At 33.4% G+C, this 18629-nt stretch overlaps 1 pseudogene; it reads right to left on the bottom strand.

Annotated features, from left to right (window-relative positions):
• Positions 1-9408: 9408 nt before the first annotated feature.
• LOC120176165 lies at positions 9409-18099 on the bottom strand (annotated as a pseudogene).
• Positions 18100-18629: the final 530 nt, after the last annotated feature.

The raw sequence follows: 18629 nt of genomic DNA, 5'->3' as shown, positions 1-18629 counted from the left end.
GCATGTCATGTAGCATCATCTGGTAGTTCTTTATTACTGAGCTTTTTGAAGCTCACTCTATTACTCACCATTGCAGGTTAAAAGATTGTATCAGTATAGCTACCAACATCAGTAAGGGAGTTCTTCCGGCGTTGCTTGCAGAGTATGGTACATGTGATTAGGGGGCATGTAATGATATTTTGTTTTATGTATGAGTCTGAAAATTTGTTTTATTTTTCAATATTGATAAATAATTTTATAAGTTACATGTTTTTAATAAAAGTTTTAAAATTTATGCTATTTTTACGATGGGTCGCTCCGGTGGCCCAAATGTGACACTCCAGATCGGATCGGGCTATCCGCATTGGTTTGAGGGGTTTACATTTAGTGGTATTAGAGCTATAGTTTGAGCCAAAATTTTCAAGTTAGACCGGTCGATCGAATGTTAAAATATGTCTGATCAGTACATGCCCCTAGACTGCAATCGTACCTCTCTAAACCGGAACTCCAAGGTTGAGTCCCTATATGTAACAAGTAAACCAAAGTTTCTATCCATTAAGGCTATACTTGTACAAAAAGGAATACCAGTACCATTTGTCTAAATGCTGTAAAGTACCTCACAAGCCATGTGAGAGTTAATTATTCGAGAAATGCTGACCCGACTCCAGAAATTAAATTGGGATATACTGCTGCTCTATGAGTCAATTCACGTAACCAAGGTTGATTATTTACTTGGACTGAGGGAGAATTCTGATGAGAATGTATACTCAGTTGGTTAAGGATTAGTAGAGGACACATACTTTTGTAAAAGCTACTTGAAGATATGAAAGAACTGATGGAAGTTTCATTTATGTAATTATGTGACATGAACGAATTTCGAGGACGAAATTCGTTTAAGGAGTGGAGAATTATAACACCCCAATTTAGGGGCTAAATTTTAGAAATTATAAAGTATTGGATTTAATTGGTAATTTGGAAGAAAATTGAGGATTAAATTATAAGACTTTAAATTTGGCAGACCGTTTTAAGAAATACAAGAAATTCAATGACTAAACTTATGATTTGACCATTTTTCTTTAGGAGATAATATAACCCCCATTTATCGTGTATTTCTACAGAAAAATGTTCATATTTCCTCTCCCGTTTAACAACTTCCAACTCCGATCTACTCGTCCTCCGACCTCCAATTGACGAATCGAAACCACCGCCGTGTTCGTTGTCGACCGAGGAACAAAACCCTCATACCTTTAATCGTGAATCGTCTCCGTTCGTTGTTAATTTCAATTGGAAGTATCGTCGGTAATAACTCAATTTTAGTTGTTTTCGTCGATTCATGACAATCCGGTCATCCGTTTACGAAACCTCCCGCACCATCGTGTTCCTTGCATCGTTCCGAGTCTACCGGTGTTCTCCGTTTCTCCATCGTCACCGGCGCGTGGAGGGGTGAGACCATCAAAGTTTCCAACGTTTCGAAATCGAGCTCTCCGCCGTTCAAAATTGTGAACCGAGCTTTGTAAGTGCCTCAAAATCGCTTAAAATAATTTTTAAGAATTTTTCCATAAATTTATCGACACCGGGTTACTGTTCACGTGCCGCACGCGCCACCCCCCCCCCCCGAGAGTGGGCATCGTCTGGGTGATAATTTTGTAATTAATTTATGTTTGGGTGCTATTTGTGTAAAATTTGGGTGTTAGTTTAGTAAATATTTGTAGAATGTGGCTAATTTGGTAATTAATTTCTGTTAGGGTGATATTTGTGTAAAATGGTCGACCGTTGACCGTTGACTGGCATTGACCATAGTTGACCAGAACATTGACCGACTTTAACCGGGCATTAAACGACCTTTGACTTTGATCGAGTATATATATCCTGACATTTTTCGACGTTCCAAATCTGATTCCGTAATATGTTTTTCGAATTTCAGACCCGAAGACCTCGAAATTGCCAGTCAAACCCATTGACTTTACCTTTGACTGAAAATTCCAAATTTTTTGAAAAGTCATATTTTATGCTTTCGACGTCCTAAATCCGAATTCGAAGTCCGTTTTGCCAAATTCAAACCCGGTAATATGTTTTTGACTGATTTATCACCCGATTCGATCCTTTTTTTGAAATTAAGCTCAGTTTTGATGTAATTTCTGTTGATATGCATCTAAGGAAATATTGGAAGATGATTTCAAGATCGAGGGCGTTTGAATGGAATTTTTAAGGTCGATCATTATGTCACAAAAATCGAGGTAATACTTTACTATCTCTGTATGCTTTATGGAACATGTGAATATTGGTAAATGCATGAATAAGATAATATTGGTCTCGTATGTGTAGTTAATTAATTTCTACACTTGATCCGAATACGATAAAAATTCGGTAACTAATTATGGTTCAAATGACTTTTATAAGAAATTGATGAATTATTAGAATTAAAATTACAAGTTATGTGTATAGTGATAAAGGAATCAACTTGGATCTGTAACATATAATTTATTTCATCAAAGGTACTTGGATGGGAAATTATGGTAATATTTCGGTGGGGTAAAATTATGAAAATACCCTTATGTTGTAAGATGACAATAATTGTCCCTGGAAGTTGATTAATAACTCTGAAAGGATATATTGATCTGATAAAACTATAGATGTGCATAAGAAATGCTAGTTTGCTTAGAAAATTTGGATAATCGGTTTTTAACCCAATAGGGTTTATGCAATATACTAGAAGTCTGTTAATCAATCATTTCAAGATCCGAGAATGTTCGGGTAAGCAATTAAGCATAGAATCTCTGAACTATATTTATTTTCGTTAAGAGTTAATAACAAAAGTATATGGGTGCAAAATTACGAAAATGCCATTAAGAGTTGAAAATAGTCTAAGTTGACTCTGAATGAGAGAGTAACCTGAAAATTTGTTTTTAAATCGATAAATTACTGATTTGATTTTTGGGATCCTATCTTTGTATGGAAAATTTCTGAAAATTCGTTAGTAACATTTGAAAAGACATTTAACCTGGAAATTACAGAATTCTGAAGAATGAGTTATCGAATGTGCTCTTTGGTCAGAATTGTTTGAAAGGATTGAAGTAAGTGATAAGATTAAATTAAGTAATAAGATCGGATATAAGGAAATGATGGAAAGACATTGGATCTGTAAAATGGCCAAAATACCCCTAGAATGGAAATGACTCAAGAATGTCAACAAGCTCAAGAATGAATGGATATACTCAAGCTTTGAAATGAATAGAAAAATATTGAGCACCAAAATGCCCTTATGACCTAGAATAAGTAAATGTCTTGGATTAATTAAGAAATCCAAATAAACATGGATGTTGTGCTACCAGTAGAAGTTATGGAACACAACTTAAGTGATCAACCAAAGCTAGTGCTATATCATTACTTGAATGATATAAGTACTACTTGAATGTTTTTTCATCTTCTCAAATTTGGATTGATGATAATTCTGGAAGTACTTGGCTCAACTCAACTCTAGAGTGCATACAGTACTAATAAGTGGGTATTCGTGAGTCAAATCAACCATGAATACCAGAATGACTTTATTATATGAATAAATTGAACTAAAAGGAAGTACAACATATATTTGAAATTCAGAAATGTCTGAATTATTCTCAAAAACTCTAAAGTAACTGGATAGACTTGCTTACTAAATGAATTAAGTAACCTCAATGACTGAGGATTAAATAGGTGATTGGATGAGTTTGGAAACACTCTTGTACTTACATGATGAATTCTCCTTATGGGTTATGAACCATGAATTAAGTATATCTGTATTTCCTGATATCATTGAAACGTGGAAATGAAATAAAGAACGTTGGAAGATCTATTCAGCGATGATTATGGGGATGATCTATGGATCTGCATTATGGTATTAAAAAGTGAATACACTGGAAGGATAATGAATTGATTTGTTAACATGTATCAGTTTAGGAGTTGTGTAACTCAAGTTGTTTGATAATACGATCGATAGTCATAGATTGTAAATGACTTGAATCTTCGATTCTATATTTTCATCTAAAATCACTTTGGTCATGTTTGAAAACGCAAGTAACGTAGAAGGAAATGATTCTGAATACCTCATTTGGTTCAATTGGGCTGAAATCCTATGAATTCAAAGTATATTCCTGAATACCCCTGATTGTTTGGGTAATGGAATCACTCACAGTAAATATGAATTTAGAATTATTATGTATAAAGGTTTCTGAACGTTTTCCTGATGCACATGGAAACTTAGTGGAATTCTAAAGTATCAATTTGAAATGTCTGATTAGATCGGTTAGAAATTGATTCTCTTCAATAAGATCTTACTCTTGGAATCCGATCAAATTGCACAAGTTCATGTTATCCATACTGATAACTACAAAATGCATCTGAAAAATATTTGGATTCTCTAGTGTGTTCCTTATATTTTGAAAAATTGTTTTATTGTTTTAACATGTGGTACACTGAAATCTATGGTTACTATTTTATGGATGCACTGACTTAACGGTGATGGCTTATGGATTTGTATCATTGTATAAACTGTATCTTGGAGATACAGATCTGTAAAGTACAACTCTGATCAAGCTAAAAAAAATTTATGGACCTAATGTAACTCTTAGGTAGGCTCTGCGGCCCTGAGATCATTCTCGGGAATAGCCCTGCGGCCCTGAGATCATTCTCGGGTAGGCCCTATGGCCCTAAGATGTGTTCTTAGGTAGGCCCCGTGGCCCTGAACTTTCTTGGGTAGGCTCTCAGGCCCTAAGATGTTCCCTTAGGTTAACTCTTTGTACGATGGTTTTAAAAATACGAGTTTAAAAAACTTTACTACAGTATGGTTTATGGGATTTACTGAACTATCATTTGATTAGTGTACCTATTATGATTTTATCGTAATGATGGAACACACTAGACATCCTATTTGACCTCATGAAAACGTGATTGTATGAAAGGTTTCTTATGAGCTGAGATTCATGGCTTCTACTCGATGAACTATTAATGGAAACCTAGATTATTCCGCAATTGGTATACGTTTGATTCAATAAGGAAATTATGGCTTCCCATTTATCTACATGTCATGTAGCATCATCTGGTAGTTCTGTATTACTGAGCTTTTCGAAGCTCACTCTATTACTCACCATTGCAGGTTAAAAGATTGTACAGCTATCAACATCAGTAAGGGAGTTCTTCCGGCGTTGCTTGCAGAGTATGGTACATGTGATTAGGGGGCATGTAATGATATTTTGTTTTATATACGAGTCTGAAAATTTGTTTTATTTTTCAATACTGATAAATAATTTTATAAGTTACATGTTTTTAATAAAAGTTTTAAAATTTCTGCTATTTTTATGGTGGATCGCTCCGGTGGCCCAAATGTGACACTCCAGATCAGATCGGGCTATCCGCATTGGTCTGAGGGGGTTTCATATTCCTTTAAAACTGTCTTAACCTCCTGTAGGATATTCCATACTCCTTTTCCTTGATTAAGCTCACATATGTTTTTACCCATTAAACGAAGCCAGTGTCATCCGCCCAATGAGTGAACCACTTGAAAGGTCTATGCATTTTTTTTCACAATTTCTTCCTTCAACACCACTGGTTTGTGATCAGATAGGATTCTAAGCAACGTGGTCTGCAATAGTTGAAGAAATTTAAAACTTTTGTGGATACGAGAATTCTATCCAATCTGCTTGCATTAGAATCACCACTTCCTCTAAACCATGTGATTTGTCTTCCAATTAGTGGTAGATTAACTAGATTGTTGTTCGAAATAAACTCCCCAAAACTTCTCATTACATTATTGTGGAAGCTTACCCCGATCCTTTCCAAATCTGATTTAACTGTGTTGAAATTGCTTCCGACAATAACGGGTCCACTAATTTCAGCAATTAACTCAGTACGGTTAAAAAAAAGACATCCTCTCCCCTGGATCGTTCGGCGTATATATATTCACCACTCCAACTTCTAAATTATCATGAGGAAATAAATCCACTATGACCACCGTTCAGTTCTACACAATTTAGCAATAAAAAAGTTTGTATCCCATAATGAGATTAGCCCCCCGAAGCCCCAATGGATGGTGCGAAGGCTAACTCTCCAAAATATCTTCCCATCAAATGTCTTGATGTCCAAGGATTAACGACCGACAATTTTGTTTCTTGCAATGAGGTGGATAAGACTCGAAAAACCATTTTTTCGACTCGGTTCGACTTGAAAAACTCGACTCGAATTGAATTCAAGTTGTAGTTTCATAAACTCGACTAAAAAAATTTCAAGTTCAAATCGAGTTGTAAAATACAACTCGAATAACTCGAAATTTTTAGTAATTAGTATATTAATGTTCAAGTTTGAGCCGAAGTATGAGTCGAGCCCCTCAACTTTGTTTGGTATATGTAAATTATATATGAAAAAAATACGAAATATATATATATATTATATAGTTATAAAATAGCTTTTAAATTGGAATAAAGTTATGACATGATATTGTAAATATTTACAATTAAATCTATATAGAAACTTGAAAATTTGACTCAACTAGACTCGACTCGAAAAAATTTCAAGTCAACTCCGACTTATAAAATAAGACTCATCAACTCAAATAACTCAAAAAATTTTACCTGACTCGATTTAACGCTCACCTCTACTTGCAAGAACACAAATCATGCTTTATACATTGAAACTACACGAGTTATAGCCCTTACTTTTTTCTTTTTACCCATCCCTCTTATGTTCCATGATAAAAGTGAAAAAATCATATCAAACATTTAGACAAAAACACACATACAAGGAATCAAAACTAACCGCTATAATCACATTCTTTCAACATCCTTAATTTCCTCGAATCTTTTTATCACCTCACTCCTTGGCGCTTTGAATTAAATATTAATTAGGAGACTCCTTAAAAACCTCCCTAAACCAAAATGGAGGAAAAGAGTACTCCTACAAAGAACAAAACAACACTACAAAATAATCTCAATAGACAATACAATCGTCACAGAGTTCGCACTAATTCTCCAACAAGAGACCTAACCCGACAATTGAGGGCATAATACTAACCTAAGAAGTACCACCAAACAACATATTAACCACGAAATTATGAGAAATAATAGCCCTGGAGATGCTTGACTATAACCACTAGTAGGATAAAACACATAAACTGAAGATTACTTCCCACCGGTAGGGTTGAATTTGTTAGAATATAAGAGGAAATTTTATGAGAGAAAACATTGAGATTCAAGCAATGGAATCATGACAGTTATGCCAAACCAAAACTACATATGAATATTTGTATTGGTAATAAATTTTAAATAACAAAAGATAGATTATATTTGTGCCAAACCATCAAACTCTCTAATCGTCGAAAGAAATTGTAAAAGAAATTTGCAATAAGTTGTCGAATGAAAATTTTAAACAACTATAACTCACTTTGACGCAACAATCGACTTATTTTCTATGCCTAAACGTAAAGGAAAAATATCTATGGAGGCACCATCATATTATCAAAGGAGTCAAAGGATAAATTAAAGTGAACACGGCATTCCAATAGGACGAGTTCCTCGACCAATTAATTTTTTTTTGCAGTCATGTGATGAATGATACAAGGCCTTGACCCACAATATCTCATTTCAGCAAAACCATTAAAACAATGTAAGGATGAGCACCAATCTGTCCAGGCTACTCATAAATGTATGTATCCCGTGGGTTATATGTACGAGCATACGATCCTCTAAGGACCATCCAACTACATTAAAAAATTATCAGAATACCTATATTTGACACTTGCATACAAGCACGAACCACCTAAAACAAGACCTCTACAAGAATACAATCCATTTACCTAATAAATAACTGAGGTCCAGAATAAAAATCATCTCACACAAAAAGGTCTAGAATTCCGACTCTTAAATCAGAAAAGCAAACATGAAAAAGCAAATAAACTCTCCATATGCACACACAGAAGCTCATGTGAATTATTATCTATATGCAGAAAAAAGAGAACAATTTCCAGAAATATTCCACAAAGGAAACAAAACCAAACCATTGATGTTGTTTCATTGGATCTAAAGTAAGGACAATAACACATGATCATAACAATTCCAACAATAATAGTTCCTAGATTCAACTTCAAATGACATTCAACTATCCGGGACATTGACTTATATGAAGCAAAGTCAAGTAGGAAAAGCACTCCAAGTCTATTATGTATACGCACCTGCAAATCATAATATGCAAGTCAATAGAACTGCATATAAGAGTTAACAACTATGCAAATCTGTAAAGAGTAATTTTGTGCATCCACTGAAACAAGAAAAAGCAAAGAGAAACCTAAACAAGTCAACATTATTTGAGAACATCACAAGATAATATAGTTGAGATAAAGTGCATATCAAGAGACCAAATCCCATTACATCTTTCCTCTTTTAAAGTAGCTCCCCATCCATCGTAGTTTTTAATATCAATTTGATGCACCTCCGCTGGCCGACATATAATTCATTCCTCGTTCTCTTGTCTTCCATTTATCGATACCAAGCTCTCAACATAAGCAATAATCTGCTTTGTTTCTCGATAAGAACGTATACTGAGATTTTTAAGCTCTTGTGTGAAGGGGTCAAACAACACCAATTCATGATCAGAGTTCTGAAGAAACAATTCACCGTTTTTCCAAAACCCAAAAGGCCAATGAACTCCAGTAACAGATTCAACGCTGAATTGTTTAGTCCATGATCCATTTATAACCCATAAATCAAAAGACTTATCAGTTCCTTCCCTTAGATAAAAAAATAGCATCAATCAATCCATTGAAGTCCAAAAGCTACAAATAGTATTGTACTAAAGTCTCACCAAATTCCGTCAGTGGTAAAGTTGAAAACTTTTCATTAACCATATCAAACGAAAGAATAAGTTCATCACTCATCAGAATCCTCAACTGCCTCCTTATAACTCAACTAGAATCACTTTTAAGGGAACATAACTCATCTTGCTTGTTCCAATCTCCCATCAACCCTTCAAATAGATTCTCTTAAAAGTAATTAGTAACAAATCTTACAACTTTAATGTCATCAGTTTGAGAATGATACCCAAAACCAAGGAAGCCAAATCTAGTAGAATCTACTGCATGAGGTTCTAAAAGTGCTCTTTCAATCCATATATTTTGATTCGAGATAATAGTTTTCAACTTTGTTTTATGTTTTCACATTAAACATTCATCAAGAAATCTGTAGGATGTAATTTCATGGATCCACTAAAACAACCAAAAGCAAACAGAAACCTAAACAAGTTAATATCAAAGGCATGTATATACAATTCAAATAATAACAACAATATTTGAGAACATCACTAGACAATATAGTTGGCATAAAGTGCATAGGAAAAGACCAAATCCCATTAAATCTTACCTCTTTTGTTGTAGCTCCCCATCCGTCTTAGTGTTCAACATCAATTTTATTATCCTCCTGTTGGCCATCGTATTATACATTCCTCATGCTCTGATATTCCATTCAATGGAACCAAGCTCTCAACATAAATAGTAATGTGCATTGTTTCCTTATAAGCGTGAATATCAAGATTTCTAAGCTCTTGTATGGATGGATCAAATAAAACTAGTTCTTGATTCGAACTCTCAAGAAATAACTCGGCATTTTTCCAAAACCCTAAAGGCCTCTCAACTCCAAGAATAGATTCAACACTGAATTGTTTAGTCCATGACCCATTCATAACCCATAAATCAAAAGACTTGTCAGTTCCTTCCCTTGGGTAGAAAATAGCACCAAGCAATCCATTGAATTCCAAAAGTTCCAAATAATATTGTTCTAAAGTCCCACCAAATTCAGGCAGCGGTGAAGTTGAAAACTTTTCATTGACCATATCAAACGAAAGAATATGGTGATCAGCCCCAACTGCCTGCCAATAAATAAACCCATTGACATAATTATTAAACAAATCAGAAGCAAAAGCATAAACCCCACTAAATGAAATTTCCTTCCATGAATCACTTTTAAGCAAATATAACTCAACTTGTGTGGTCCAATCTTCCATCAACCCTTCATCTAGATTCTCTTCAAAGTAATAAGTAACAAATTTTAGAACTTTGAAGTCATCGGTTTGAGAATCGTACCCAAAACCAAGGCAATTAAAAATTAGAGAAATCCAATTGTCCAGGAGGTTGCTGGACTGTGGAATGAGGAAGGATTTTAAACTCTCTGGTAGATGGGTTCCAAAGGGCAACATTATGTCCAATACCACCTAGATCTGCTAAACACAATATTCCATTACAAGGGCCATGAATTAAAGGTGCATGCACAAAATTCTCGAAAAAGGGTAAGTGAATATTGTGTTTTACTCTAAAGTTTTGGTCTTTCTCGGTCGAAAGTTGAGAGTAATAATGGATGTCATCACGGGTGTCACCATGACAACGTTTGAGGAGGAGATTAAGGTTATTGTTTTTGAGGTTGCTCTGATGATGTTTGGTAATGAAATGAGGGGTTTCAAAAGTTGAAGACCAGGGCTTACAAACGCACCTGAAACGGGTCAAGGATTTAACAAGAAGCTTTGAGAGAATCTCCAACACCAACATCTCTGGTAATTCGGTTCTAGTTTTGATCAACCCTTGCATCTTCCCTCTTTATCTTCTCTAATTCCTTTGTGTTTTTCAATAGATGATTTTGTTTGGGGAAAGATGATGAGAACTAATATGAAAGAAAAACGAAGACAGAAAAAACTTATAATAGGTAACATCAAACGTTTTTTTGTAACAAGAAAACTGCAATGGAAACTGATCATTGGATACACTACTTTGATGGGTGTAGTCGAGCCCTTTTAAAACCCATTAACTTATCATAGATAGGGTTTGCACATATATTAGTATTTTAAAATAATTAAAATAATATATTTATAATCATTTATTACATTTTAAACTCTTAAAATAATATATTTTATAATAATTTGCTACATTTTTTACTATTAAAGAATATATTTTAACATTATAAAAATTTAAAAAAAAACCTTTAAAACTTTAAATATGTTATAAATATAAATGAATAAATTAAAAAATTATATAAGGTAGGTTGGATTAGTATTTTTTTACCTGAAATATAGTTCCACCTCGACTCTAAATTATCTATTATATAACTCGTCATGCCCCAAACTCGAAATTTAAAAAAACTATTTTTTTCGTAACAAAAAAATTATCATTATCTTCTAATTGATGTTTGTTAATGATCTCTATTTTTTACCTTTATAATTAAGGGTTCTTGATTTAGTTTATTTTTTATATAATTATTAAAGTAATAAATTTTACTTTCATTTTATAGAGTCTAAATTAACATGAGATTCAATCAAAACAATATTTTAATCAAAGACTTATTTAATTATTTTCTAATTTGATAGGATAAATTTATTATAAAAGCCTTGATTATTTTTAGAAAATACTTTATAAAAGTAGGTCTCCTAATTTTGTGTTGATTACGATTAAATTAACATAAGAAAGTATATGTCATTATCAACATTAATTTTCTTTTACTTCTTATTCTTTGAGGTTAATGTTTTTTTCTCATTACTGCATGTTGATAAAGATACACGAGGAAAATTAAAAAAAAATATCAAGGAATGGGTTTGATTTAAATCGACATTTTATTTTATTTATTTATTATTTTTATAATTTAAACACTTTTATATTTTTAAAGTTAATTTTATTATTTATTACAAATATCGTAACTTTGAAGGTTTACTCCAACCTTTATTCAAAGTTTTTATATGGAAAAAACTACAAAATCTGTCAACAATTTGCAGGGGCCAGAAGTTTTACCATTTTTAAATGGTAATTTATGTGGACATTTTTGAATATTTGTAATCATTTGGGAAGACGAAGTCGGTCGAGCGTAACACAAACGAATCTCCCACGATTGCAGTCCTCCAGTTTTGTTTCTGTTACAAGCAATTTCAGGTGAAGCTTTTGTAAGGCCCTTAATTATTTGTATAACATCTTGAACCATATAAATGTTCCTTGGTGTAAGTCCCATGAATGAATCATCAAAGTAAGTTAGAAATTGTGTTAGGAAGATGAATTATCAACTATAGTTATAGAAAACCATTAAAATTGAAATCAAATAGGACCGTAATATTATAAATATTTATAATTAAATTTAAATAAAAATCAAACAATTTGACTCGACTTGATTTAATTTTATAAACTTGACTTGACTCGAAAAAATTTCAAATAAAATTTTGAGTTATAAAATAAGATTCGTCAACTTTAATAATTAAAAAAATTCACTCGTCAACTTGATCGAATATTCACCCTAATTTCACGTACAACCCATTTGATTTGGGTGAACACGGTAGGATTGGATCATCTTCATATCAATTTTTGGACTAGTACCGTCGATGAAATTTTAATATTTTGTATGATATAATCATTTACGATCTATAACCCAAATTTTAAAGCGATCCCCGATTAAGGATATTGCTCGAGCTACTATCTTAAGGTAATGGTTAACAAATACCAATATATATATTACGATGTATAAAGTAAATAAATAATCACTAAGTTATATTAAAATGATGTTCTTTTTAAATATTGAAGTTTTGAAAATTATAAAATTATTAATAAACTAGCATGTTACAGAAAGATCATCGTTAATATAGATGTATTTGCCTGTTCATCAAGAGAGATTTCAGGTTGAGATGCTTTACGCTATTGATATGTATATTATACGTGACTCTGCCTCAAATCAGAAAGGATAAACTACATGCAGCTCTCTTCTCAAATAAGAGAATGCGAACCACTGATCTCTTCATTAGTTAAAGCATTGAGATGACTTATGATACATTTATTGAGGAAAGTTTCGAGATATTTCTATTTGTACAACACAATATGTCTCTATTACTCCCCTGTCGCTAAATCAATAGAAATATGTCTAATTGAGATGTCTCAACATGTGTAACGCCGAGATGTCTTTTTCGAAAAATGTCCTTCTTAAGACATTGTTCATATACCACAAGACACAATTATAAGATACATTTTCCATTGTAATAATTAGTTACAAACCCCTCTATCGTCATGAATTTTAGGGTGATTATTAAGAAAAGATTTTTCATTAGAAAAAGGGTAATGATGTACCTTAGTCAAGGCAAGAACAATATTCAAACGGTTAGAAGTCCTTAACTTGTCACAATGAACCAAAAGTTTTGATTTACCTAACAACGAGTACATATCAATTAAAGGAAACATAATGATATTATTGATAAATCAATATAGGAACATTGGAGTGACACATCTCCAAAGATGTCGTCAAACGATAGGGTTTATCTTCCCCCTCTTTATCTTCTCTATTTCCTCTGGTATCACTTTGACGCAACAATCGACTTATTCCTTTGAAACTGTCTTAACCTCCTGTAGGATATTCCATACTCCTTTTCCATGATTAAGCTCACATATTTTTTTACCCTTTAAACGAAGCCAGTGTCATCCGTCCAATGAGTGAACCACTTGAAAAGTCTATGCACTTTTTTCACAATTTCTTCCTTCAACACCACCGGTTTGTGATCAGACAGGCTTCTAGGCAATTTGGTCTGCAATAGTTGGGGAAACTTATTTAAAACTTCTGTGGATACAAGAATTCTATCCAATCTGCTTGCATTAACATCACCACTTCCTCTAAACCATGTGAACTGGCTTCCAATTAGCGGTAGATTAACTAGATTGTTGTTCGAAATAAACTCCCCAAAACTTCTCATTACATTATTGTGGAAGCTTACCCCGATCCTTTCAGAATCTGATTTAACAGTGTTGAAATTCCCTCGAAGAATAACGGGGCCACTAATCTTAAGAATTAACTCAGTAAGGTTCAAAAAGAAATACATCCTCTCCCCTGTATCGTTCGGCGCATATACATTCACCAATCCAGCTTCTAAATTAATATGAGGAAATAAATCCACCATGACCAACCATTCTGTTCTGCACAATTTAGCAATAAAAAAGTTTGTATCCCATAATGAGATTAGCCCCTAAAGCCCCAATGGATGGTGGGAAGGTTAACTCTCCAAAATATCTTCCCATCAAACGTCTTGATGTCCAAAGCCCCAATGGATGGTGGGAAGGTTAACTCTCCAAAATATCTTCCCATCAAACGTCTTGATGTCCAAGGATTAACGGCCGACAATTTCGTTTGTTGCAACAAGGTCGATTCGACTCAAAAAACCAATTTTTTTGACTTGGCTATACTTGAAAAAACTCGACTCGAATTGACTTCAAGTTGTAGTTTCATAAACTCGACTAAAAAAAATTCAATTTCAAATCGAGTTGTAAAATACAACTCAAATAACTCAAAATTTTTAGTAATTAGTATATTAATTTTCAAGTTTGAATCGAAGTATGAGTCGAGTCCCTCAATTTTGTTCGGTATATGTAAATTACATATGAAAAAAATATGAAAAATATATATGTATTATATATAGTTATAAAATAACATTTAAATTGGAATAAAGTAATGGCATGATATTATAAATATTTACAATAAAATTAAAATAGAAACTTGAAAATTTGACTTGACTAGACTCGACTCCAAAAAATTTCAAGTCAACTCGGACTTATAAAATAAGACTCGTCAACTCGAATAACTCAAAATATTTTGACTCGACTCGATCGAACGCTCACCCATACTTACAAGAAACCAAATCGTGCTTAAAATTTCAAGTCAACTCGGACTTATAAAATAAGACTCGTCAACTCGAATAACTCAAAATATTTTGACTCGACTCGATCGAACGCTCACCCATACTTACAAGAACACAAATCGTGCTTTACACGTTGAAATTACACGAGTTATAACCGTTACTTTTTCCTTTTTACCCATCCCTCTTACGTTCCATGACAAAAGTGAAAAATTCATATCAAACATTTAGACAAAAACACACATACAAGGAATCAAAACTAACCGCTATATTCACATTCTTTCAGCGTCCTCATTCCTAGGCGATTTGAATTAAAACCTTAGGAGCATCGTTAAAAACCTCCCTAAACTTAAATAAAGGAAAAGTGTACTCCTACAAAGACCAAAAAAAACACTACAAAGTAATAAAAATACCAATCTGTCCAGGCTACTCATAAATGTAAGGATAAGCACCAATCTGTCCAGGCTACTTATTCATAAATGTATGTATCCCGTGGGATATACGTACGAGCATACGATCCTCTAAGGACCCTCCAACTACATTAAAAAATTATCAGAATACCCATATTCGACATGTTTGACACTCGCATACGAGCACGAACAACCTAAAACAAGACTCTGCAAGAATGCAATCCATTTACCTGTAAATTAAATAATTGAGGTCCAGAATGAAAATCATCTCACACAAAAAGATCTGGAATTCCGACTCTTAAATCGGAAAAGCAAACATGCAAAATCAAATAAACTCTCTATATGCACACACAAAAGCTCATGTGAATTATTATATATATGTAGAAAAAATAGAATAATTTCCATAAATATTCCACATATGAACCAAAACCAAACAATTGACACTGTTTCATTGGATCTAAAGTACGAAAAATAACACATGATCATAACAATACCAACAATAATAGTTCCTAGATTCAACTTCAAATGACATTAAACTATTGGGGACATTGACTTCTAAGCAAGTCAGAAAGCACTCCGAGTCTAGCATATATACGCACCTGCAAATCATAATATGCAAGTCATAGAACTGCAGACAAGAGTTAACAACTAAGCAAATCTGTAGAGAGTAATTTTGTGCATCCACTAAAACAACAAAAAACAAATAGAAGCCTAAACATGTCTACATTATTTGAGAACATCACAAGACAATATAGTTGAGATAAAGTAGATATCAAGAGACAAAATCCCATTAGGTCTTTCCATTTTTTGTTTATAGTTTCCTATCCATCTTTGTCTTCAATATTGATTTGACGTGCCTCCGTATTGCACAGGCCGTTGATTGTTTAGTCCATGATCCATTCATAACCCATAAATCAAAAAGATGTTGGAAGCGTAGGTGGGCACTCGATTATTTAGATCACTCAAACTATTATTGATACGAGGCAAAATATGTGACAACGAAACTAACTCAATATTACAATACCACAACACTACAACACTAGCTGCGGCTTGTTTACAAACACAATCTCACTATTCTAAGCTTTGCTAAGCTTCACCCTCTCTCTATAATAGCTTTGCTAAGCTATCTCTCATTCTGGCTTTTCTAAGCCTTTTCTCATATTCCTTCTCATTTTCTTTGCATACATTTATATTAATTCTAAAGACATATATTTATAAGGGTAATTAACCTCCTTAATGAAAGATCTAGGCATTTTCAATTTCTTCTTGTATTGCCACATGTAGTTCCTTGTCTTAATGAAATTCCCTTCCATCATCAATTGTCACATGTTTATTTTCCATACTTAGTTCTTAAGTAATTCAAGATCATGCTTCATTAATCAAGAATCCTCTAGCTTTTGCGAACTTAACCTTTGCTTAATAATTAAGTATTTCAAAGGGTTATTACTGCCATATTTCCATATTGCTAGTTGTCACCATTCTACCGCTTTTGACTTTTCAAAGTCTTTTATTGCTAAGTAATTCATATGCTTCTACATTCTTCTTGCCGACATATGGTTACAAAGTTGAACTTGATTTCTAACACTCCCCCTCAAACTCGACTTTCCCTTCCGAGCTTTTCTCCACTTGTCATCTCCAATCGATTCTTATTTCTTGGCAAGTGCACCCTGCTGCGGCTATATATTCTTCTTTGCATTTTCAGGCTCAGTTTAACCATCGTCGATGATATCCCAACAATATTGGGAGCCTAGTAACGCCTTCATTTGAATGCTCCAATTGCCGTAATTCATCTTTGTCAATCGCGGAATTTAAGGTTGAATCATGTTGGTCATCTTCTCCACCACGTTAAAATCAAACCTGGCTCTGAGGCCACTTGTTGGAAGCGTAGGTGGGTACTCGGTAATTTATAACACTCGTACTTTAATTGATACGAAGCAAAATATGTTACAACGACACTAACTCAATATTACAATACCACAACACTACAACACTAGCTGCGGCTTGTTTACAAACACAACCTCGCTAATCTAAGCTTTTCTAAGCTTCACCCTATCTCTTTAATAGTTTTGCTAAGCTATCTCTCATTCTGGCTTTTCTAAGCCTTTTCTCATATTCCTTCTCATTTTCTTTGTATACATTTATATTAATGCTAAAGACGTATATTTATAAGGGTAATTAACCTCCTTAATGAAAGATCTAGGCATTTCCAATTTCTTCTTGTATTGCCACATGGAGTTCCTTGTCTTAATGAAATTCCCTTCCATCATCAATTGTCACATGTTTATTTTCCATACTTAGTTCTTAAGTAATTCAAGATCATGCTTCATTAATCAAGAATCTTCTAGCTTTTGCCAACTTAACCTTGCTTAATATTAAGTATTTCAAGTGTTGTTGCTGCCATGTTTCATATTGCTAGTTGTCACCATTTACCGCTTTTGACTTTTCAAAGTCTTGTTGCGACATATGGTTACAAAATTGAGTTTGATTTCTAACAAAAGACTTATCAGTTCCTTCCCTTAGATAAAAAATAGCACCAAGCAATCCATTGAAGTCCAAAAGCTTCAAATAGTATTGTGCTAAAGTCTCACCTAATTCAGGTTGTGGTAAAGTTAAAAACTTTTCATTAACCATATAAAATGAAAGAATAAGGTCATTACTCGTCAGAATCCCCAACTGCCTCCCTATAACTCGAATATAATCACTCTTAGGGGAACATAACTCGACTTGGTTATTCCAATCTGTCATCAACCCTTCAACTAGATTTTCTCCAAAGTAATTAGTAACAAATCTTACAACTTTAAAGTCATTAGTTTAAGAATCATACCCAAAACCAATGAAGCAATCTAGTAGAATATACTACAGGAGGTTCTACAAGTGCTCTTTCAATCCATATACTTTGCCTCGAGACCATAGTTTTCTACGTTTTTTATCTTTTCCCATTAAAGATTTATCAGGAAGTATAAATTAACGCACTTGTAACGACATTCTATGTAATATAAATATCGAATATGAATATTTTTAGAGAAATATAGATCTAACTAACAAGCCACACCTTCTTTGATTCTGCAGTTATGTGATGTATGATACAAGTCGTATCTCATTTCATCAAAACTATCAAACCAATGAGCACCAATATGTCCAAAATCTTAACATGTATCCTATAAGCGCTATTCAATTCTGCAGGTATCATGTATCCTGTGTTTGTACATTTCGGCATATAGGTACGAGAATATGATCTTCTAAGGACCCTCCAATGACATTAAAAAACTATCAAAATACTCATATTCGACACTCACATCCAAGCACGAACAAACTAAAACAAGACCTCTGCAAGACTGCAATCTATTTACCTCTAAAACAAATAACTGAGGTCAATAATGAAAATTATCACACATAAAAAGGTCTGGAATTCCAACTCTTAAACTGGAAAAACATATATAAGCACACACAAAAGCTCTTGTGAATTATCATATATATACAGAAAAATACAACAATTTCCAGGAATATTCCACAAAGGAAACTCTTTCAAGAAAGTAGTGTTAACCCATTTACCCCTGCAAATACCCTTAATGGCTTTACACAAAA

Source organism: Hibiscus syriacus, unplaced genomic scaffold (genome assembly GCF_006381635.1).
Source record: "Hibiscus syriacus cultivar Baekdansim isolate YM2019G1 unplaced genomic scaffold, ASM638163v2 tig00003398_pilon, whole genome shotgun sequence".
Classification (NCBI taxonomy): Eukaryota; Viridiplantae; Streptophyta; class Magnoliopsida; order Malvales; family Malvaceae; genus Hibiscus; species Hibiscus syriacus.
This window is presented reverse-complemented; position numbering and strand designations above follow the sequence as displayed.